This window comes from Bubalus bubalis, chromosome 4, assembly GCF_019923935.1.
Source record: "Bubalus bubalis isolate 160015118507 breed Murrah chromosome 4, NDDB_SH_1, whole genome shotgun sequence".
In the NCBI taxonomy this organism is placed as follows: Eukaryota; Metazoa; Chordata; class Mammalia; order Artiodactyla; family Bovidae; genus Bubalus; species Bubalus bubalis.
The window spans coordinates 44,723,255-44,748,367 of record NC_059160.1 but is presented as its reverse complement, the minus strand read 5'-3'; the positions used below and the strand labels follow the sequence as shown (position 1 = coordinate 44,748,367).

The 25,113-nt window shown below is 46.2% G+C and overlaps 1 protein-coding gene and 1 long non-coding RNA gene across 2 annotated transcripts in view; one reads left to right on the top strand and one right to left on the bottom strand.

Annotated features, from left to right (window-relative positions):
- Nucleotides 1–25,113, bottom strand: part of CACNG2 (calcium voltage-gated channel auxiliary subunit gamma 2) — a 121,481-nt gene that overhangs the window by 73,096 nt on the left and 23,272 nt on the right. The window lies entirely within an intron of this gene.
- On the top strand, nt 19,557–23,950 carry LOC123333218. Its single transcript, XR_006550431.2, has 2 exons — nt 19,557–19,615; nt 22,704–23,950. It is a non-coding gene; the product is annotated as an uncharacterized LOC123333218 (long non-coding RNA).

Here is a 25,113-nt window from a genome sequence, read left to right as displayed (position 1 = left end):
AAAAAACAAATACCCATGGGAGGGGCAACACACTGATTTAAATTCACAGGGGATTCCTGCAAAAGGGAGGCCTGAGTTGAGAGGGCAAAGGAAGGCAAGCCAGGGGCTCTGCAGACCAACTTCACTCGCTAAGCAATTTTGCCTCCGGCCTGCTCTGTTTATGTCTGTGTGTACGATGATCCTCCAGGCAATTGAATTGCATTACCCTTTTCATTCTAATAATATGAACAGAATTCAGATGTGGTATTTGATGATGTCTTGTGTATTGAACGACTTCAGGACTGCCTGGCACATTGCAGCAAATTACTGTCAACTTGAGGGCCACTGTGCCTCTACCAAACTGCCAATATTTCCGTGAATAAACCTGGTCATTTACAGTGATGTCTCAAAAATGAATTTTTATTTCATTGGCTTAATCTTTGGAGTTATCAGAAATGTGTGTTTATTCCCAGCAAGACTTCAAATGCGAGATTCTTATAACAAGACCAGAACTGGAAGATTTCCTGAAGGAGGAGAAAGAGGAGCCATCCCCTGCCTGGTTGGAATTGCTGTGTGTACAATACCTGCTGAGAGAGAGAAGAGGGTAGACTGGATTCCTTCCAGAAATCAGAAGGGAAGCTGATTTCAACTTGGAAGGGTGTTAATATCTTAAGACCAAGGCCGACAGACCAAGGGAAGGAAGTGGAAGCGAGAGGGAAGTGTGTGAGCATTTTCCCCAGTTCTTACTGTTGAAACCAAATGCCTGGAAATGTGCTACATCCAGCAGTTCCCAGCCCCAGCACACTATTGTTTAGTCACTCAGTCGGATCTGACTCTGCAACCCCATGGACTGATGGACTGTAGTCCACCAGGCTCCTCTGTCCATGGTATTCTCGGAGCAAGAATACTGCAGTGGGTTGCCGTTTCCTCCTCCAGGGGATGTTCCAAGCCCAGGGATTGAACCTGCATCTTCCGCTTGGCAGGTGGATTCTTCATCACTGAGCCACCTGGGAAGCCCCACCCCAGCACAAAGTAAGCACTCACAAAACGTCCCTCAAGTTGGAGTTGAATTTAGCTGGTGAGGGTTTGGAGGCTGTGTTAGCTGCTATGATGTAGATGGGGATTTGGCCATGTCTCCCCTCCCAGCCCCCACCCCTGCCATACATTCATGTTGCCTAATAATCTGTCCCAAATAGAAGCAGCATTGAAGCCATTGGCTATGTCACAAGGAAGGATCCAGCCCTTCCCAGGGGAATCTCCCCGTCACAGACATGGCACATCTCCGCCCACACACTGGGTCTCTGAGTCAGAAGGGCATGTTTTTGCTGCGACTAATTTTACTACTGTTGTTTCTATTGCATTGGTTAAATCTTGTTAGCTTTTGAGGGGAGGGGCCTGTTCCAGCTGAAATCTCAATATTAGTTATCTTGATAAAGAGGAATTTCCATAACCAGCCTCCAACTCTGCTTCCTCATTTAATGTCCTTATACAACCGGGGAAAGACAGACTGTACCGTGAATAGCATCATCGCTAAAACATCTCCTGCAGCTTGTCTGTCTGGCAAGGGCTTGTGAAATCATGGATGATTAGTGAAGTTGTACCAGCTAGCTAACCCAGCACCACTGCAAAGCTATTGGGTTAGTGATTGTAGTAAATCCAAGTAAAAGGATTGTTCTCAGCATTAATTATGCACAAATGTGATTGCCTTGTACTGTTCTAGTATAGCAACACACAAAACAGGCAAAACTTGTTGCTCACTTGGGCTAATAGTCAAATGATTCACATCTATCTATCCATCTCATGCCGTGACCTGAAATGACACAGACGATAAAATTGCAAAAAGAATCAGGATCAAAGGATAGATCAGTCAGAAGGCAATTTCAGCACCAGAGGAGAAGAAAAGAAATGTCAATTGGTGGCTCATAGAGTCCTAAAAAGTTGTCAGTCCTAAGTGGGAACTTTGGCTCAAAGTTCTCTGACAGCCAGGATGGAGAGGAAAAGTATGTCAGTGACATGAATCTCATTGTGCAGAAAGGGACATTGCTACTTTCCCTATTTCTTCTCAAAATAAATTCTGTTATCTAATCAGGTTACCTTATTTAAGCCTTAGAACAATCTTGTGTGACAGTGACCACCATTGGCCCCATTCTACAGTTGTGAAAACTGGGGCTTAAAAAAGTTAAGGATCTTGCCAGGAATCACTACTGGAGAGTGGCAGGGCTGAAATGAATTTTTGGGCAGCCTAAATTCAGAGCCTGTGCTCTTAACCATATATTTCACTGCCTTTCCTGCAGGATAACCTGGAAAAGTATATAAAAGGTCCTTTGGGCAAAAGCCCAACTGTCCGGGGAGATAGTCTCCTGCCAGGGATTGGGGATGAAAAAGAAAAAGAAAGAGGAGAGAAGTAAATCCATATGCAGTGGGAGAATTGGATGTTAAGTATGAAATTCATCAGCTTTTAAGCTCAAAACACCCCAATAGTCCATGAATGGGAAAATCAGAGATCTCAGGTCCCAGGGTCAGAATGACCTGGGTTAAACTGGCCTGGCAATCTTGTGGTCTTAAAATGATGATCTTAGTAAGAGAAAAGAGTTAAAACAAACAAACAAAAAAAACCCATTAGCTTGTATCCTGCCTGTACTCAGGCTCACCCTATTATCATGGAACGTTGTCAGATTCTGTGAGCTGTTGTATGGGAGAGGAAATAGTTGGAAGGTTCTCTCCAAGGTTCTGAAGCAAGCTGAGCTTATTTTTCTTTTTTCTCATGTTGACTTCTTGCCTCTGAATCACTATGCCTGGAAACCAGATGAGTGATTGGGGTAGGGATGGGGGGTTGGGAGAGAAACACTTTTTTGAAAAAAGATAAAACTTGCATGACCAAGTTGAGAAAATGTGTCTATTTGCAAGAATTCAAGTTTACTTCCCGTGATACCAAACTTGAGAGGTAGTATAGAGTAAAGCAGAGGTCCCCAACCCCTGGGCCACAGACTGGTACCAATCCATGGCCTGTTAGGAACCAGGACACTGGGGAAGAGAGTGGTGGGCGAGTGAGTCAAGTTTCATCTGTATTTACAGCTGCTCCCCATTGCTTGCATTACTGCCTGAGCTCTGCCTCCTTTCAGATCAGTGGTGGCATTAGGTTCTCATAGGAGCTCGAGTCCTACTGTGAACTGTGCATGCGAGGTTGTGCACTCTTTATGAAAATCAACCTGAAATCATCCCGCACCACCCCTCCAACCCTGGTCTGAGGAAACATTGTCTTCCATGAAACCAATTTGAGTGTGCTAAGTCACTTTAGTCATACCTGACTGTGAACTGTAGCCCATCAGGCTCCTCTGTCCACGGGATTCTCCAGGCAAGAATACTGGAGTGGGTTGCCATGCCCGTTTCCGGGGGGATCTTCCCTACTGAGGGATTGAACTCAAGTCTCTTATGTTTCATGCACTGGCAGGCAGGTTCTTTACCACAGCACCACCTGGGAAGCCCCCATGAAACCAGACCTGGTGCTAAAAATGTTGGAGACTGCTGGAATAAAGGCAGTCCCCACAGAACCAGACTATGTTGGCTCAATTATTTGCATGCTGAGTGACTCAGCAAATTCCTTAAACCTCTATGCCTCAGTTTCCTCACCTGTAAAATGGTAACAACAACAACAATCCCCCAAAGAATTGCTCTGAGGATGAAATGAGTTATAAGTTACTAAGCACTTAGAACAGTGCCTGGCAAATAAAAAGTCCTGCATATGTGTTTGTTAAGAAAGTTTGTTGCATTCCTTAAGGCAAAATTGCTTGGTAATGGGGTCATCTCTGGGATGATAAACCTGGCAGAGTTACTTCCTGCCAAGAAGTAAATCTAGCCTTCGGGGATGCAGCATTGGCAGATAACACAGAAAACAGTATCTTGCTCTCATCCCTCTTATCACATTTACACGACAAGACAAAAAACAGGCACCAAATCCAATTTTATGTCGCCTCTTGGAATTCTGACTCCAATAATTTTCTAAAATGTTGAATTCTGTTTGCTACAGAATTTTTAAACAACAGCTGTTCACCCACCCCAGAGGTGACAGCGAGTCAGTGTTGGGGGTTGTTCAATGTGAACCCACATCTCTTGGCTCCCTCATAGGGATGTTAGGGGGTCTAATTAATTACTGTTTGCAAAATACTGAGAAATACTCTAGTGAAAGTTGCTATAGAAGTGCAAGATGCCGTGTTATTATTCCATGTACTTGTAATTGTTTTCAAAGTTTACTTATTGGGTAGGGAAAGAGGGAGATTATATTTTTTCCTTGATGGCAGTGGATAAGATTTTGTCAATCGGCATTTATGAATGTTAAATCACTTTATGGAGATGTTGCATCTCTAGAGCTACAGGAATCTCATAATGGGAGAAATACACAAAGCATTTCTTCTTTCACTTTCACACCCCCAACCCTTATTCAACTCCTCTTTTCACAGTAAAACAAATGTGAAAGGAAACATTATAAGAAGCAACCATGTGTATCCAAACCTAAGAGGCCCAAATACATATTTCTACATAAAATTTCCTGTATAATCAGTTTTTTTTCAATAGAACACTCCTCCCATTAATTTATGGTTAAGTTTGAGCAACATTAGATTGAAAAAAATAAAGCAGAAACAAATATAATCTCCAACAATTAATATTATATGTTGGATTTTTCATCCTGAAAAGAATAAAATATGTTAACTTGGGCTTGATTTTGTGGAAAAAAAAAAGTGTGAAATGACTAATAGCAAGTTTACATCTCAGGTAAAGCTTTCCACGGTTATATGTGCTTTTTTCTTTATTATCTATTTCCCTCCATTTTATGGGGACATATCTATTTTATAGGTACAGTTGGCCACTGTTAGATGAAACTTATTTATTTACTTTAAGGAATCTGTTTCCTTACTCAAGTTTGAGATAATTACATCAATTCTGGCATGCTGAAAAAAGAAAATTCACTGGAAGTAAAATTTAGCCCTACACAGGGGAAGAACATAAGATCTTGTCTGGGAGCTGTTCAACTGGCGATGAAACCTGAATCAGAAAAGAATCCTATTATTGCTGATATTAGCAGTTCCTCAGCCAAGTTTATCCATAGCTTTACAAAAATTGATTTGCAATCAGTTATATTTGCTTTTAAAACTCCCATAAAATTTCAGAGGCCAATTTTAGTCTGGAAAGTGGAGCAAATAATTATGTCTTTTTTATGAATAAAATGTAAAACTCATATCTGGAATAATGATAATTTTCTTATTATTCCACACTTTGAGCCCCAGTCAAACCACTGTCCTCCTAGATATTCTAGTGTTAGGATTTTTAAATTCCATTTGGGATTCTAACCAGTTTTCCCTACATCAGGTTCCTCTGTCCTTCACTATCTCCCAGAGTTTGCCCAAGTTCATGCCTACTGAGTCAGTGATGCTATCTAACCATCTAATCCTTTGCCACCCCCTTCTCCTTTTGCCTTCAATCTTTCCCAGCATCAGGGTTTGGTCTTTAATTGTCTCAACTTGCTCTCCTGCCCCAGGACCTTTGCAGATGCTGTTACTTCTGCCTGAAACATTCTTTTCTTCCTTACCTTTCACCTAGTTACCATATCAGCCCTTAAAGCTCAGCTTTCCCCAGGCCAACAAAACCTCTGGTTACACACTCTTTTAACTCCCAGTACCTTTCCTTCACAACACTTAGCACAGTTTGTAGGGGTGTGTGTGTGTGTGTGTGTGTGTGTGTGTGTGTGTGTGTGTGTCTAAGCTTCATGACAGTAGGAACTGATTCAGTCTTTTGGTCCTCACTCTATCCTCAGAGCTCAGGCTCCCCTGGAGCAAAGTAGGGGTTTACAATATTTTTGTTGAATGAAAAAACAAATAACTCTGGGATAAATTTGAGATCTTTATCTAACAAAGCAAGAGCCAGAGGAGAAATCTATATACTCAAAAGCCTATTTTCCAATTGCCAGGCAGGTGTGCATTACCCAGGTAACAGCATCTCTACTATTGACGAGTCCTTGGTATCAACCTGAGAAATGATGCAATTCTTTTCCCAGTGTAAGTTTAGCCCTTTATAATATAATTTCATTAAGTTATGGCAAGTGTCCAGGATGCCATAATGAAATGCAAATAAAAAATTTGAAAAGACCATATGATTTCCAAATCAAGCAACAGAAAAATATAATACCATACAATCAAACAATGATAATTTTTTTTTATCAATGAAATAGATAACAAAGAATCCATTGGTATAGTGTGTCCTTGAGACCCATAGCTCTGTGTTGTTGTTAGTTGCTAAGTCATGTCTGATTCTTTTTGACCCCATGGACTCTAGCTCTCCAGGTTCTTCCATGAATGGGTTTTCCCAGGCAAGAATACTGGAGAGGATTGACATTTCCTCCTCTAGGGGATCTTCCTGACTCAGGGATCGAACCTGTTCCTCCTGCATTCATAGTCAGATTCTTTACCACTGAGCCACTGGGAAGCCCATAGCTCTGGGTAACATGAAATAAATGACTCTCTTTTGCTAGGCTCCTGCTGGCATCTCTAGCTTGTCTTGTCATCCACTGTTCATATCTTATATTATAGCGTAGCCTGTTCAGAGGTCCCAAACAAGTCCACACTGGGAACACATTGTTCCCTCTGCCTCAAATCATCTACACTTTTCCTTCCTCCTCTTTACCCTTCAATCTCCAGGATCCCCTGGGTGAACATCCTTTTTATCATTTTCTACCCAAGTAACACCTTAAAACATTTCCATATCCAGCTGAAGTTTCAGTTTCCCCTTTGCTATCTCAGTAACTGGCTCCATCTCCCCTGCATTTTCTAAAGATGGACCTCTGGGAATCATCTTTACCTCTTTCTTCTCTCTCCAGAAGCAGTCATATATCATCCACTAGCTAATCTTGTCCCAAATCTGTCCCTTTTCTCCAATTCCATAGTCTTCACTGTTACTCCCATCATCTCTGCAGAGGTTTCCCCTTGGGTCTTCTCGCCTCCACCCCACCTCTCCATTCTTCCCTCCATGGTCAGTGTGTCTTCTGAAAGTAAATTAGATGGTACTTGAAACTCTTATGTGGTTTCTGATTTCACCTAGAAAAATATTCAAATTCCCCTCCAGGACCTCCCAAGCCCTACGTGCGTTGGTTCTTGTCTTTCTCATTTTATTATGGTCACCATCTTGGGACCTTTCCATCTGGACATCCTCACATCAGGGGTCACAAACTTGACATGTCCTCAACTGAGCTCCCGATCCACTCCAACTGCCCATCTGTTCCTCCCTCAGCTTCCCACCTCTCAGAAAACAGCAGTTCCATCCCTCCAGTTGCTCAGGCCAGTGTTGGGCCCTTGTAAATATGTTTCTTCTAAATGATTCAGGGAAAGAAGAGACTATGCATTGGTCAGTCTGCCAGTGATACTAAGTTGGCCCCCAAACAGATTCATCCTTGACTCCTATCTTCCTTCCTAAACCTCAACAGTCCCTAACAATTCCTGTGAGCCTTGCCTTCCACACATAGCCAGAATCCAACCACTTCTCATCACCCCTTCCCAACCACCCCAACCCAAGCCACATTCTCACTCACCTGAACTGTTGCCATGACCTCCTGAGTGGTTTTCCTACTTGTACTCTGGGCCCTGGGGTCTGTTCCCCACCCAACAACCAGATCATGACCTTCCTCTATCCGAAATTCTCCAATGGCTTCCAATGTGCTCAGAACAAAAGTCAAAGAAAATCTTTTCAATTTGTCCCTGCAGCCTCCCTGTCCATTTCAGCTTCAGGAACACTGGTCTAACACTTTTCAGATGCACTGAGCACCTCCTTTTTCCTCCTTCCATGCAAGGCTATGCTCTAGATACCACTGTGGCTCTTCCCTTCACTTCTTCCCTTGGTCTCCCCAGGTCAAACTGCAGCCCCTCTGCCCACCCTCCCTGGCCCCCTTCCTTGTTGAATTCTTCCTCATAGCGCTTACTTCCATCTGACCTACATTTGGCTTTTTGATTTGTGTATGGACTATCTATCTTCAGTACAACAAGGGCCCTTCATGAGGGTGAGGACTTGTGCTTGCTCTATCCACTCTGTCCACCTGGCATGGTGCCTGACACAAAGCAGTGCCTGACTGTGTCTGAAATAAATGCCAAGCGCTCTCCCAGGCGATGGGTGGTCGCTTCCATGCGGCACGCGCCTTGGTTTCTGATGTTTGCTATGATCCTGCAGAGATGATTGTGTATATGAGTGGAATGCCTGTGGCTTAATTATTGAGGATGAATGTTTCATTCTTGCCTTTTTGCTTTCTTCTGGAGAAGCCAAGCGGCTCAGAGCATGGAAGGAGAGCTGAGCAAAAGGGAACCCTGGCTTCCATGTCTGCAGTTCAGTAGGAGATGAAGACCAGTGAAGGTGATGTTTTGTGGTTAGACTCAGTGTTATACAAGAAAAGAGACACTGGCCCTGGAAGACATACATAGCTCACATGTCAAGGACAGAGAAGCTTGGCGTAGGCTCAGGAAGCCTCTGCCTGCAGGGAGGAGAAGGGGTATGAAGTCTGCTCTAGAAATCAGGTTGGGGGACCCTGAGACTGGAATCACCTCTACTTGGATGAGGAGTGTAGTAGATCCCTGGATGGAGTAATTTATCTTTATAAGATTCTGTTTCCTAAATTGGATGGGGCTGGACACTGGGTTTATACTCTGCCTATAATTTTTTTACATGTATAAAGTTTTTATTTTTATAAATCTTAAAACTTTTTTTTTTTTTTTACTGGATGTGGTAAAAATGGCCTGTGAACAGGCAGGGCTGTCATGAAGAAGGAGGTCCTGAGGTTTGTGTGTTTCCTCTGCCACAACCCAGGGAGTAGAAACTTCTGAGTCCAGCATATAAAAGCAGACACAGAGAGCTCCAGGACCCTAGAGAACCAGGCAGGTGGCACAATCATGGCATGGTTTTTGTGCCTGAGGGCACAAAGTGATGCTCCAGTCCTTGCCCACTTCCAACTGCTCTGCGTGCAGAGGGCCAGAGAGGTTTGGTGAGACAGCAGGCCGGCAGGGACTTTTTGTTTCAGAGGATGAACCTGTAGACTTGTCATTTCTAGAGGGCTGTCCAGCACATTCTTCTGGATTGTCATAGGTAAGTGTATGACCACGGAGTATTACAGCAGGTACTGGTTTGCAGCAGGGCTGTCAGCAAGGTCTGTGGAAATCCCGAAGTTGTTCGAATGTATACAGGGGCAACGAATATGAACAAAGTCCTCATAAAGCCACGTGAGGGAAGAAAAAATGGCTGGGGAACTTGAGGTGGGCAGGGTAAAGGGAAAACAGTCTCAGCTGGATTGGGAGAAAGGCAGGCCCTGGGCTATGAATTTCAAACCAGGACAAGAGGCAACATCAGGGCAGAAGCGTCCCTTGACATTAAGGGAATGTGCTGCCTGACCAGAAAGGATAAGGGAGGGATCTTTGGCATCACTGGACAGACTGCTGGACACTGTTAAGGGACATGGGAGAGGGAAGATGAGAAGAAAGAAGCACACACTACATACTAACCATTTCACACATGAGAGCACTTAAAAGTCCTGTACTCAGTACTCAGTAGGGGGTGCGGGCCATGTGTTGGATTCTGTGGCCCCATGGACTGTAGCCCACCAAGGTCCTCTGGTGGATGATCCTGGACCATCCCCTGTCTTTCCATGGCACAAGCTCTGACCCCAGATCAGAGACAAGCTGGGTGAAGCCATGAGGGAGTGGGTAGGGAATGGGGGCCATGTGTGGCTGGGAGCCCAACTACAGTGGAGATGCTGAAGGCATTTCTCATGGACTGGAAGAGGAGTGGGGGAGGGGGAGGTAACATGGCTGAAGCCTCTCCACCCTGAACATCATGTTACCTGATTCAGGAGCCTTCCTTCCTAGAGGGCTCTCCTGGCTCTGCCTTACAGGTGGGGAAACTGAGGCTCAGAGGGTAAAGTAACTTGCCTGAGATCGCTCAGCTAGTAAGAGTACATATGTTTTTCGGACTCCAAACCCGTGTTCTTTCCTGTGAATCAGGCTAGGGGGCAGCAGATCAGCTGGGTCGGGGAAGGATGGAATCGAAGAAGCAGAACCTGGGGTTATTCTCAGGGAGGGAGTGGTGAGGGGACACCTCTGGTGTACTGGGGTGGGCTTTGCTTTCATGATCAGATGGACCCGTGTTCAAATCACCCCTGTGTCAGCTGCTGGACTCTAGCAGGTGAAGGGAGCAGCTGGAATAGCCCAACTCCCCTGCTGCCCCTCCCTTAGACGGCCACCCCAAGAGGAGGCCCCCACAGATCCTCTAGCCTTCAGAGGCCTGAGTTTGCAGTCCCCCAGAAGAGGCTGACTCATTTACTGTGGCTCCCTGCCACCGGAGCTGCAGGACAGTGGCCCAGTGGCTAACTTGGTCTGACCGCTCAGCCTCCTCTGCGTAACAGACCGGGACAATCGCATCACGACTCTGACCCTGGTACCTGCAGAAGCCTCAGCCTCCCAGGTCTCCTCTCATCACCCAGCACACACCTGTACCACTTGATCATATGTGATCGTATATTAACGTGTCACCCTCCCTCATTAGACTGTGAGCTCTTGCAGGGTTGGAATGCACCTGAGTTGTTTCTCCCCCGTGCCCATGACAGGACCTGGCTCAACGTAGGGGCTGCTCAGCAAGTATTTGCTGAATTCCCTTCTGAATCGAACAGGAAACCCTCCCACCCTTGCGTGGGGACGATCCCGGTGGAGACAGCATTCCCCAACCACCCAGTCTGTGAGCTGTGCTCACCCCAGGGGATGCAGCACTCCATGCAGAGCACGCATCAGCATCCGCCACATTTCAGCGTTGTTTTCCTTCTGATGCTTTCGATTGCTGGTTTTATTCCAGCCCATTCTCACTTTCTGTCTTGGAAAATCACAAGGAAACTCCACGCGGCTCCTGGAATTCTTGCCAACACGATTCAAACAGACTCGAGCACATGGCCTCGAGTTCCCACACAAACAAAGACATTGCCACTTCCAGCTCTGTGGCCTCCCTCCCTTTGCCAGCCTGGGCCCCCTCCCCATCCCCGCCACCTTGCCCCGAAGAGAGGTGGCGGCCTGTGTGCCCAGCTGGCCCAGTTTTCACCCACATGGTGCCCCATGGTGGGTGCACTCAGGGTTGGGAGGTGCGGGCTGTGAAATAAACATGGACGTGAGTTGCCCAGTGGGAATATCCCCATCAATCACAATGTGTCCTGATTCCACATCCTGATTCCCACTGGCGCCCCCTGAGGCCTCTTTCTAGCTTCTCATTCACCGTGTGGCTTGGAACAAATAACCTACTCTCTTCGTGTCTCTATTTCCTCATCTGGAAAATGGAGATGTCATAGCACAAGATGGTTATGACGACCGAATGAGATATGGCTAGCATGATGGTAGGATGGTGCCAAAAAATTACTTTACTTGACCACAAGGAAAGCATGGAAATGTAATGGATATTTATAATGCAATGGGGTCACGCATCACTGTAAATATAAAATAAACTGTCAATTCAAAAAATATATAACATTTATTTATTTTTGATATAACATTAATGCATGTTTATTGATAAAAATGGGAAATACTGAAAAGCATAAAGAAATAAAATATGTCAACTTTTAACCCAGGGAGAATCACTATTGATATTTGCTTTCTATCTTATAGTCTTTAAAATGTATGCATATTTATGGTTTATGTACTTTACAATAATACTGTATGTTCTATATTGTAAGCTGCTTTTTACCCCCATTTATGTGGATCCTATTCTTCATATTCTTAAATGTTAAGTACATGATTTTAAATGATTATTATTCCATTTTTTCATTTTTTAAATAAAACTATAGGGAATGTCCTCATACTCTCCTCCTCGCAAAGAGATCTGGTGACATCACTCACTGTGCTGGGTGGGCAGTGAGCTTGCAGGAACTGTTGGCTGAGATGCCTGTATCAGCATCAGCACGTGTTCTCTGAACTCAGGCCCTCATAGGGAACTATGTTCCTCAGTCCTAAGCCCCGTTACTGTGCAATCAATCACCCTCGTGCTTGGACTTTCCCAGGTGCACAGTTGGAGAACAAAGTTGGATGAAGTCTCCAGAGTTAAGGAATGACACGAGAGGCTGGGCTAGAATGTGGACCGGACACATTCCTGGACTAGGCATGGCTCTCTCCTGTCCTTCCATGCAACTGGAAAAGAATAATTTCAATGCTGGGCTCCTGAGAACATATTTCAGAGGGAAACATATTGCCTACTTAGCTGGAAATTACAAGATGAAGCAGGAAAAGGGTAGTGTTGGTATCACCCCTCTGCACCTCTGAGCTGAATGGCCTGGGACAGGGGACTCAACTTCTCTAATGCCTACGTGCTCATCTGTGAATCGGGTTGAAAACTGCACCTGCACCAAGGTAGTCAGATGGATTTGGCGTGGTCTTGTGTGTCGGGGGCTTAGAAAATGGCTGAGGGGAACTTAAAATTGAGTTCTAAGAGTAGCTGCCTAAACTAGTGATATGGCTGCTTTAACCAGTGATGCAACTGCCTTAACTAGAGATGCTATCACCTTAATCAGTGATGCTGATACCTTAACCAGTGATGCTCTCATCTTGACATTCCAGAATTCTCCTACATGAAGGGTGATGGCATCCCCAGGGGAAGGCAGAGCTGTTTTGGAACTAACTCCATTTCATGCCATCAGATGAAAGGGACACCAAAACTGAAGGCCCCTGGGTCTGGAGGACCTAATCCAGACTTATCAGAGGATGAAACTTCTGTGCTTGGACTCAAAGTGGTTTGATGGGCTTGGGCCTTGGAGTGACTTGATTTGAAGAGTTTCTGCCCTCACTCCCTGTGGAGCCTCATGCAAGACCCTTAACTTTTCCAAGCTTCAGTTTCTTTGTCTGGAAAATGGGCATAACAATATTTCTCCAGGAGGTATCTTTGTGAGACATCACATAGAGATGGAGTAGTTATGGAATGAATCCCACAGTAGTTATGGAATGAATCCTGAACACTGGTGATGCATTTCTAGAATAATCATAGTTTTTCTAAAAAGCAGATCTCAATTAAGTATCCCTGGTTCCCAACCTCCTCGCTGGTTTAAGACAAGTTCTCATGAGGAGGGTAAGCCCTGTAAGGGGCTTATTCCAGTGCCTGGCACAGAGGAAGTGCTCAGAAAACATAGATCAGCCATTCCCTTTTTCTAGGGGATCTTCCTGACCCAGGGGTCGAACCTGGGTCTCCCGCATTGCAGGCAGATTCTCTACTGTCTGAGCCACCAGGGAAGCCCATGGAGTTGACAGGTGGATTTCTCCCTCATGCGTGAGACCTTAGACAATTCTGCTCTCTGTGGACCCAGTCTATTCTGAGCATCCTGAGCCCAAAGTTCTTTGTTTTATGCCAAGTGGTATGTTGGGTGATCCCTGCTTTCCCCAAAGTCAGAAAAATTGGAGTTCTAATGACTGCTGCACGCATAAGCAAGAAATGAAATGACAAAGTGATACGAAAGTTACAGTGCTCCGAATACCCATCTTCTCCAGGCGTCCTGAGTTTTTCCTTTTTAGAGCAAAATCCTGCAATATTAATAAACGACAGAGAGAAGGCTAGAAAAATGACTCTTTCCCTTTGACATGGTGAAGATCACAGGAACTAGAGGGACTTTTAATCTTTATTAATGTGTCACAAGGGAGCCTCTCCCGCAAGCTGTGGGAAGCAGACATCCAAAGAGTTTGCATCGCTCGCAGTCCTCAGCATCCCTGGGTGCTTTAGATGACTGTCTGATACTGTTCAGAGTCTAGCAGGGCCACGTCACGGGGACCTGCTGTGTCCTGAGCAAGAACAAGGCAGCTCTAACCCAGCTCCCATCTGTGGGGGGCTGGAAGACAGGAGAAATTCAGGACATGGGCCTTGGTCACATGGGCCTGCTTCTAACCAATGCCCCGAAGAGGCTCAGAAGGAACCAGGCTGTCACTTGCAGGGACAAGCACAGAACATGCCCAGAAGGGGTCACACCTGAGTTCAGTATGGAGCACACCCACGTCTCCACCCACAGCTCTGCTCCTCACTGCCTGGCTAAAAGCTCCTTCCCACGCCTCCTTCCCTATGGCTGGGCATGGCATGAGGGTGGCCGAAAAAATCTGTAACTTGATATCACATGGACCTCATTCTACTGACTTAGTGAGCCTGGAATTGCAAGGCAGTTTCAGGAGAGCATACGTGTGCAAGCTCAGTCACTTCCATGCTCAGTTGTATCCAACTCTTTGTCACCCTGTGGACTGTAGCCCACGAAACTCCTCTGCCCATGGGATTTTTTCAGGCAAGAATAGTGGAATGAGTTGCCATGCCCTCTTCCAGGCGATCTTGAAAAGGTTTACAATAAGGACTCAAGAGCCAGGAATGTGGCAAGGTCACTTCTCTCCCCCCAATCCCCCTACACACATTTTGACATTCATTCATTTAAAATGCTTATTAATTACCCACTCAGCACTCGACACTGTTTTGGGCACTGGGGATCCAGCAATGGACAGGATCGTCAAGGTTCTTTTTGCCCTAGAACTTAAACTCATTCCAGTGTTCTAGAGGGAGAGTCTCTCCAGGAGCCAGGACTTCACAGGGTTAATCTCATGAAAGCCACATTACCATGCAAAGGAGGTGGAGGCCACCTGAACCCCCACTTTCTGAGCAAAGTTTCTAAGCTCAGGGAGGTCAGCCTGTTCAACCTTGTAGACCTGGAATCTGATTCTAGATTCCAGACACCTTTTCTTTCTATTCATTGCTCAAAGCCAACTAAGAAAGCTGAGCTGAGAGGGATGATGCCATCCGGGAGGCAGAACGCGGCTGAAGTGTGCTCAAATAAGGCATCCCCTAATTCGATTATGTTTGCAAGACTGCAATGTAATAAAACAGAGTTCTCTCATAAGCATCAACTCCTCATGTGTACAGAACAAAATTAAGATCAGAATTTCCAGGGAGAAAAGCATGTGTTGGAGGCTGAAATGTACAGAGAATAGACCCAGAAGAAATCGATTCCTGATTATACCTCTCAGCTCTGATGAGAGGATGCAGGTGACTTGAGAGGCTGGCACCCCATGAAAAGCCAGGCTGGTGTGCAGAGGGAAGTCCCCCTGGAAGCACACCAGGATAGAGCAGAGGGGCTGATGGGAAGAAAATTGTTAAAAGGCAGGAGAGTGGGTGGAGGCAAGCGATAGTGAGGATCTGGGTGACCTGCTGGATTTGTTTCAAACACCTCCTTGACTCCGTCTAAGCCACCTCCAGCTTGTTCTGCAAGTGTCCACCTTCACAGGCAGGCAGAGTGGTTTTTCTACCAACAGTAGAGAGGGGTAATGAGCATGTGGCTCCTGGAGCTAAGTTGCCTAGTTCTGAAGCCCAGTGTATCCCTTCCGATGATGTGTGACCCTGGGCAGACTACTTGCCCACTCTGACACTCATTTCCTCATCTCTAAGTGAGGGCTGAAGTAGTGCCAGACTCATGGTTGTCATAAAGCCTGAATGAACCAATGTTCACGAAACACTTAGAACAGTGCCTGGCACGCAGGAGATGCTCAATTAACGTGAGGTGCTCTCATTGCTTTAAATCTGTGTATAGTAGACCCTTTCCAGAGACCTTGGGTGGAGGTTCTTGGTTGTCCTCAGAGAAAACCCTGGCATTTGAGGGATTTTGCAATCTGGCCTTTGCTGGCCCATCTAGTTCTCTGTATCACTTCCACGCTGTCCATCCCTGCTTTCCTACTGGACTCAATGACCAATAGCTCCTGCCAACACCTTGCTTTTTCACTCTCTGGGCTTTACTAGTACTTCTTCCTCTGCAAGGATCCCTTAACCCTGGCCATATACAATACAGAATGAGTTTTAAGGTGCAGCATCCTCTGGAGAAGGGCATGGCAAACCACTTCAGTATTCTTGCCTGGAGAATTCCATGGACAGAGGAGCCTGGTGTGCTATAGTCCGTGGGATGGCAAAGAGTCAGACATGACTGAGCAACTAATATTAACACTCCACCTTGGAGAGAACTTTCTGAACCTTTCGCCCACCCTGAAATTCACCGCTCTCTCTATTGTGCCTGTACTAAGCCCTCCCAAGGTTCTGGCCTGTCCCCCCATGATTGCATTGTTCTGAGCCATTCACATGACTGCACCCACCACTCAATAGTTAGGACCCAGGCTCTGCTGATTCTGAACTCCTTGTTCTGCCTAGCGCTTAGCACCATGCTTTAGTCAGTGGCTGCTGAATGGATTTAGCCATTAAAAAAGGAGAGGGTGAGAGCCAGAAGGGCCTCCGTGACCTGCTATTATTATAAAGTAGGCACATGTTTAGTGACGGGGAAATGTTGAGTCCGCACAGAACCTTGAAAAGCTGTTCAGATTATTTCCCTGGTTGAAACCCTTTGAGACGAATGAGCTGGGGCAGGGAGGGAGGCCTGCCTTTGCCTGCACATCGCCTCTGGAACCCAGAGGAATAAAGCGAGGGTTCGTGTTTCTCCTTCGAGAAATTAGGTCACTGGGTGTTGTTAAGTGTGCCTTACAGAGCTATGCTAATCAGTTCTCCTCTGGCCTAAATATCTGGTAATTATCTTGGTTTTTTGCTTTGCCAGACTCGGCTTCCTAAAACAGTTCATCCACGCTGTTACTTCTCAAGAACTTCAAGGAGGAAACTGGGTTGTACCACCAAACAGCCAGTGCCCCAGCTCCAGCCTGGTGCCGGGGGTCTGTTCTAAGTAGCCCTGGGGCTCTTCTGATCTCTGCACAATCTAGGAGGCAGGTGATATCATTATCTCCAGTTTACAGGCGGGGCACCTAGGCTCACTGATTCGGGGCCATTGGCACCTCTGCGTGGCTCTCAGACCCCCTCCTCCTTCCCCATCCTTGTTTCCCAGGCCCCACCCTGACTCCTTGTCCTGGTCAGGCAGGGCACGTGGCTTCCTAGGCACAAGACCCGGCTCCAGGGTTATGGTGATCCAGGTTCCTTCCTCCCTGTGCTCTTGCCCGCCCTCCACCCCTGCCCCCATGCCTGCCTGTTTCCGGTCTGTACCCCCGATGCATCCTCCAAGATATTGTCTAGACTCTGCCTGAAAATTTTCTCTATACTCCCCTTGCCCTTGGGGCCCAAATCACCTGCTTTAATGTTCAGTGGTCCACGGGTGGTATGCATAAGCATGCATGTGTGTGCTTGTTTGTAGGATCACTTTCTTTTCATATTGAGTTTATAAAGTATAAGAATATAGGGATCAAACTTCTCTCTGCCTCTTAGCCTCAACGGAACATAGATCTAACAGAACATTAATCTTACTCCTTATAGATTTCATTCATTAAAAAATAAAAAAACAAGGGACTTCTCTGGTGGTCCAGTGGTTCAGAATCCACCTTCCAATTTCCAGTGCAGAGTATATGGGTTTGATCCTTGCTTAGGGAACTAAGATCCCACTTGCCAGAGGGCAGCTAAGCCCTTGAATCACAACTACTGAGCCCTCAAGCCACAGCTAGAGAAATCTGCGTGCCTCAGTGAAAGATCCCTCAGGCTGCAACTAAGACCCAACACAGCCAAATAAATAAATACTAAAAAAAATCAACAGCAAACATTTATTAAACACCTACTGTATACCAGACACCACAACCAGCATTGTTGGGCTGGGCTAGACTCTAATTGACTATTGATGAATGAGCAAATGTGAAAAGAGAATTAAGAAAAATCTAATAGATTAGTGCCATGCATTTGTTGCAACCCAAACCTCCACAATCCCAAATTTTCCTAACACACCAAAGGATACAGTCAGTCAGTCAGTCACAAATAAAATTAAATATGAAATAGAAATATAGATTATACAGCTTAGCATTTTCTGATTAGTTGGTTTGTTAGGAGGGATCTATTCTTAAGTTTGTATCTTTGTAACGGGACAGTCTTGCTGGGCTATGAGGCAAAGAATAATTATCATACTAGCCATATAACTGAACTTTTAAAATAGGCTTTACTTACAATGTGTTTAATGTCCAGAACACTCTCCCAAGGCAGGTCTTCTCCTACCCATCACTCTGAAAGGGGAATTGAGGCTCGCGTGAGTTTACACCATTTGTCCAAGCGGCAGGGAAGCCAGATTGCAGACTAGGCCCCAAATCTATATTCTTTATTGGTTTCTATCTCTCAACTTCTGAAGTTCTAAAATTATAGGGCTAGAGAGATATTTTGACCTTGTAGTCATACATTTTCTGTAAGGCCAGAAATAAATAAGTGAAAATTAATCTGACAATCTCTAAGCAGTTTGAAAAATACCCCTCTGTTCCCCTCAGAGTCAACCCCCGTAATTGTTCCACTCATTGGCAGCTGATTCATTTAAATAACTCACAGCCTTTCATGAGGCCTATCTCTTGGAGTTGGCATTTGCTTGATGAGGGTTCTGACTGATGGGAGATTGCTGGCTGATGTGTTCCAGAGACAGACACAAACTGTCACCTTCCCCAGCATCTTAAGGCAAATCTCTCTTAAGATCTCACTCTTCTGTAAAACAAATTTTGGATATTCTGGGATATATGTGTATTCTCAGTCTTCCTGTGACCAAGGGAGAGGGTGGACCGTGTTTCCTGGGACACCTGAAGACATCTGTGTTCTAAGTTACAGATCTGGCTGGAGCTGTGGATTGTAAGGGTCTGCGTGGAGCCCCTGTCTCCCTGTCCTCAAGGACAGGGCTCCTGTCGCCTTTCCAGGCCCACTGGGACTCAGATCTCCTGCTACTAAGGAGAGGGACTCTAGTTCCTCCCAGCCCCTTGCTGAGGATAGAAAATTCTACTAGTGGGCAAAGTGGCCAGGTGTTTTGAAGATAAGAGAAAAGAGGTATATTTCTGGAGATAAGACGTTAAGGATGGGAAGAGGGGCTAGGAGGGAGTAAGATGGTGGTGACCTCAACAGACAGGAATGAAGAAGGGCTCTGGGGAATGATGGGAAGAAAGCTTCTGCTGCTGCTGTTTAGTTACTCCAGTTGTGTCCAACTCTTCTGTGACCCTGTGGGCTGTAGCCCATCAGGTTCCTTTGTCCATGGGATTCTCCAGGCAAGAATACTGGGGTGGGCTGCCATTTCCTCCTCCAGGGGATCTTCCTGATTCAGGGATTGAACTTGCGTCTCCTGCTTGGAAGGCAGATTCTTTACTACTGGGCTTCCTGGAAAACCCGGAAGAAAGAAACACACCCAACTCTCAGAAAGGGAGAATTCCCTCAGACCTAAGAGTTGGACCGTAAAGGAGGCTGAGTGCAGAAGAATTGAAGCTTTCCAGCTGTGGTGCTGAAGTAGACTCTTGAGAGCCCCTTGGACAGCAAGGAGATCAAACCAGTCAATCCTAAAGGAAATCAACCCTGAATACACATTGGAAGGACTGATGCTGAAGCTGAAGCTCCAGTACTTTGGCCACCTGATTCGAAGAGCTGACTCATTGGAAAAGACCCTGACGCTGGGAAAGATTTAAGGTGGAAGGAGAAGAGGGTGACAGAAGATGAGATGGTTGGATGGTATCACTGATTCAATGGACATGAACTTGGGCAAACTCTGGGAGATGGTGAGGGACAGGCAGGCCTGGTGTGCTGCAGTCCATGGGGTTGCAAAGAGTCAGACACGACTTGGCGACTGAACAACAACAACAAGGTAAGAAATACAAGGTGACAACAGGCCTTGAAGCTACACCTGTTGAAAAGGAAGCGTGGAAGGGAAACCAGGAAGGGGCACCATGTGGGACCACCTTCTGCATAGGGCGGGAGGGGGCTGAGGGTTCTTCCACAAGTTGGCTTCAGCCAGGCTTTGTGCAGATTGTGGCTACTCAAATTAGATGGGTCTTAAGATGTTGGATCCCCCAGCTTGTTGGGCTGACCTTGAACCTGGAAGCAATTTCAGCTTTTAGGATCAGTCCTCCTATCCCAGATTCTCTGCTTCCCATGTCCTCACCATCATTGTACATTACTGGATTCCCTACAGCAGGGCCCCGCCCCAGACCCACTGAACCTGAATCTGTGTTTGAACCCAACCCCACAATAACTCAGATACAGCGAAGTCTGAGAGGCAAACTTGAGGACTGTAAGCTTGATGTGTGGGCGCAGGGTGACATCTACCATGCTGACGGTTCTGGTCCCGAAGCATAAGGCTGGATACACAAAGGGACCTTAAGAGATGTGCATTGAAGGCCTGAGCTCATGAATCTGCAGAAGCAAGGATGACGGGGTTGGGGAAGGGGATCTAGGGAAGAGAAGAAGGGGATCAATCAATTTGAGTACGCTGCAAGGATTAGGAGAGGAGAGAGAAGGCCAGAAGCCAGATTCTCTGAACTCTAATAAAATCAGAACTATTGGTAAAACTTTTATGTGGATGGTAGCCTGTCTATGAGAAAGCCATCCTGCAGGACACACATATTGATCTCTCTTACAAATTCTTAAATGTTGCAAAAACCTGTCTCCATGGAGGGGTCGTTCCCCTGGAAAGAACAGCCCAGAGCAGAGTAGGCAGATGGAAAGGCAGGAATAGGGGAGAGAAGAGAGGTTTGGGTCTCAAGTCCGGGGAGAGGGCAGATGGGGGAGACTGTCTTTTTGCTGCACTGTTGCTGAAAAGACTGGAGAAAGGTGAGAGTAGGTAGCAGAAGAAGGGCATGGCCTTCATCCAGAGGTTCCAGGCTCTGACGGCACATGAGTGGTACACCTTACAGCTTACAGAATTTTTGCCTATATCCTCTCTGCTTTTCATTTTCAGGAGATGAAAACACTCAGGCAAGTGGGACAGGTGGCAGCATTCAGAGACACATTCAGAAGGTGGACATGCTCAGAAGTAAGAGGGACAGGGTGACCTGGTAACAGGCAGGGTCCCATGTGAGTTCCCAGACTGCACCTGATTGCTGGTGGGTCTTGGGGCTTGGGGCAGCTGCTGGCCATCCCTCCTTCAGGATCAAGTAGAAGAGAGGCTGGTGGTGCCCGTGTTTGGCTCAGTCAGCCCTGGTGATGGAAAAGATGGCCTGATTGGTTCCCCAGTTAGCAAATAGCAAATGTTGCAGATAGTAAATGTTGGTCTTGGCTCATGGTGTCAAGTGGTGGGCTTGGGCCCGGCTGTGTTCCTGGATCCATCACTTACGAGTTGGGGGAGGGGCAATTGTGGGAAACCAGCTTCATCTCTTGCAGCTCCCGCTTCCTCAGGGTAAAACTGTCATACACTCATTCATTCCATTTAATTCTTAAACCATGCCTGTGATGAAACCTTAGTGCAGGACACAGAAAGAGCTGGATTGCACCATGCTCTGACCTGCTGCGTTGTGCTACAGGGGAGAGGGGGCCACAGAGGCCCCAAGTGGGCCCTCTGGAGCCAGACCTGAATCCCAGCTCCCTGCTAATTGGCTGTGTGACCTTGAGCAAGTTACTTCATCTCTCTGAGCCTCAGTTTCCTCATCTCTAAAACAAGTTTAATTATAATAGGCATCTCAAAAAGTTGTTCTGAGGATTAAAATGAGGTGCCATAAGTAAGTCCTTTAGAACTGTGCCTGGAATTAGTGCTCAATAAATTCTCACTCATTATTCATAGGCTTGGTGGGAGGATGGGATAGATTTATGAGATGGGTGATCAAATTTAATAGCCCTTTCCCCTCTCCTCCTTCTCAGACCTCTGGTCAGATTCTGAAGTCACTTCTGGTCAGATTCTGAAGCCAGGCAGGAGGGAATTTCATCCCATGACACACACACTCCACTTTTTTATATTGACTCTTTTCAAAGAGCTGGGAGTACTTCCAAGATGGTGAGTCTCACTGTATGGATAATGGTAGTAGGAATTACATCCCATCAAACAACCACAGGACCTGCAAGTCTACCTTAAATTTCTGGTGTCACCCTGCCAGGGGCAGACACAGCTGTCACAGCGGTGTCAGGGCTCTAAAGTGCCCAGCTTACGGCTCCCTCACGGCTGTGCCGCCCTCCAGCCTTCAACCTGTTCCTGTGTTGTCATAGCATCCTGTTCCTCTCTCCCTGTAGGGAGATATTTGAGAAAGAGATAGAGGGAAGCTGAGAAAAGCTGGTTTTAATAATCTGGTACTACCATCAACAACAGTGACTATCAACAATAATAGCAGGGTGATAGGAGCAGCCCCTGCTCTTATGGGGAAGTGCGCAATCGGCAAGATCAAGCTGAATCTTCGCAACGACCCTAAGAGGTCGGCGTGGCCACGCCCCTAATTTTAGGAGTCAAAGGGGTGAAAGAGCTTTGTGTCCACAGGGCTGGGCTCAGCAGTCACAGTCGGCGTCTGGGACACCAAGGCCACCATGTGTCTCCACTCCTTTGTCCCACGCTAGCTCTTGGGAAGGCCAGACAGAATATTTGCCGCCCCTTGTGCATTTTCACCGAGTTGCTCTTGACCTCCTTTTACGATAACTGTCTTGGCTGCAGCAGATTCTTCTCTGGTGGCTACCGTGGTCCTCTCTTTAGAAGAGCACCTGCCATCTGTAACTAATACAAATGACTGCTACTTATTAGTCCCTACTATGTGACAGACATACATCCTGGTTCAGGATTTCAGCAAGTGGCAACCACACTCATTTTGCAAATGAGAAATGTGAGGGGCAGCAAGGCTAAAACACTGGCCTTAAGGTCATCAGCTGTCCCCTCTTTTAAGTCATTTGATTCTCAGATCCACTCTGTGGAGGCCAGGTCTTAGAGCTTTGTGTTGACATCTGAAACGTTAAGTGGATCTACTCCCTCTGTTTTGCAGAAGAAGAAATGGAGACCTGGAGTGGTGAATAGCCTCGATCAAGGTCATCACCCTCAGAAGTAGAAGACACAGGCCGCCTCTAGCCCAGACTCTCTGCCCTCACCTCCAGTGCCACCTCCTCTATCCCACTGCTGGGAACATCTGCTGGGCCAGCCTGGGTGAGCGCCCTGGAAAGATGGCAGGGACCTCATTCCCCTCCACTGCCTGTTGGGAGACTTGTCTCTCTTTCTACTTCTTATAATATAAAGTGTATGTGTGTGTGTGTGTGTGTGTGCATGCACACACGTGTGTATTTAAAAAATCTTCTGTCAGCACCATATTAATCTGAAATTGCAGCAGGAATAATACTTCAGTGTCCTCTTTACTTTCCCTGGTTCCAACAATCTTACAGTATCAAACAGCCTCCGCTTCAGAGCAAAAATAATAATGAATGACTTAAAATAACTCTGCTGAAGAAACTGAAGGTTTGATTTGAATTGCAGAGGTAATGACTCCCTTTTAGTTCTTCTTTTTCTTCATTTCCTGGCAAAGGCTTTCAGAATATACTAGATCCTCCTACATCCAAAGATTCTGAGAGTCAAGAAAAACCAGAGTCAAATTATTTGACCTAAAAGTGTGTATGTTAGGTATCTATCCTGGTAATTCCAAAATACCACCAATGTCACCTTAAGAATAGGAAGGTGATAGGAAGGAATTGATGTTTTAGTCTCTCTGAGGCTTTCTCTGGTCCATGGGGAATGATGTGGTCTCCCCACCACTGTACTGCCTACACGAGCATCTTCCTCTGCAATGGGTCAGAGTGGTCCATATGCCACAGAAGCCTATTACACGCTTATCCCATTAATCACTGTGATCCGTATCAATAGAAGGGAATTCTCAGAAGAAGCTGAAATGCAGATTTAACCAATGTGGCCTTGAGCAGATTCATTATAACTCCTTGCATAGGTCCCCAGGGGACATGGCAGGTCACGGGTATACTGTGCGCTTCCGTAGAAACCCTGCTTAACCCCCATGGGCATAAATGAAGCTGAAATGATCAGAGAAATATACACTGGTGTATGCTGGCCCTGTGGCTCTGTTCAATCATAATAAAGTTCTGTGGATTTAATCAATTTTCTCTGTAGAGTGTCACAGCAGACAGAGCTGTGAATTGCACATTCTGTTTTGGCTTTGAGAATAGTTCTATTCAACCAAGTAGCCAATGGGAGCACAGTTAATTAATAAAAGTACATTCCTTTTCAGTACAATTTTGAGTATTGCTGTGATTTGACTGCCCCATGACTGCATAGATTTGAACAATGGCTAGTTTGAAGGCCACTCGAATGAACTTATTACTCAGCTCTTATTTATGAAATGTATTTTGAGGCTCCGAGTCATGGTGTGATCATGCAATGATGCCAGCGGTTGGGAAAAAGAGAATTGCTGTTGAGTCTGTTGAGTGAAAACTCAAAGGGAAAATGGCTGCTCACTGGGCTTACGTCCTGGGTAAAATGAGGCCACATCAAGTTATGGAATTGCTGCCTTCCCAAATGCCAATCTGGGTTGGCTTGCAAAGTGCTGAAGAATGAGTTGTTACACCTTGTCTTGGAGGAGACTCAAGACACTCAGTTTGGGGTTGGAGTAGGAAAGCCTTACTTTGTCTAGTGTTACTTGAAGGAAGTCAATGGAACTGAGAGGCAATGAGTGTAACTCAGAGAAGTTCAAGATTTAACCCCTATGTAGGTCCAACCTGCTTCTTCATCCCCCTTCCCCTCGGGTCCTGGAGAATCAGCCCATTCTCCATATCACCTTCCCCTACTCTCTCTCCACACACATTCACACTTGACCCAATTCCCCCTTCTATCCAAAGACTCGACCCAATTCTCGAGCCTTCTCCCCCACAGTTCTGACCCAATTTGCTCATCATTTCCACAAAGACGTGACCCAATTTGCCTCCATCCTTCCCCATGCACATGCGATAACATTCCCCCCACACCTCCCCACACTACAGATCTGACCTAATTTCTACCTCCATGCTAGTCATTCACACCTGTTCCCCACCCGCCACCCCAATGGACTGAAGCCAGACCCATTACCTTCTCCTCCTGCACATGGGTCATCAGCCCCTTCTCTAAAAATACTGAACACACAAGCTCAGTTCTGCACAGCAACCTTTTCTCTCCCCAGGTACCCTTGCAGGGATGTGATGTGACCCGATCTCCCACTTCTCAAACCTTACTCAGGTCACCTATTTCCTTGCACCTCCTCTTCCCAAGGACATGTGGTGAGTGCCATTGCCGGGATTTCCAGCCCTCTGACACAGCCGATGTCCCCAGTGAAAGTTTGTAGCACAACCCAGAGTCGGCAATTACTGCGGCACCTGGCATGGCCAGAGGAAATTACACAGCTGCCTGTGCCTTAATCTGATATT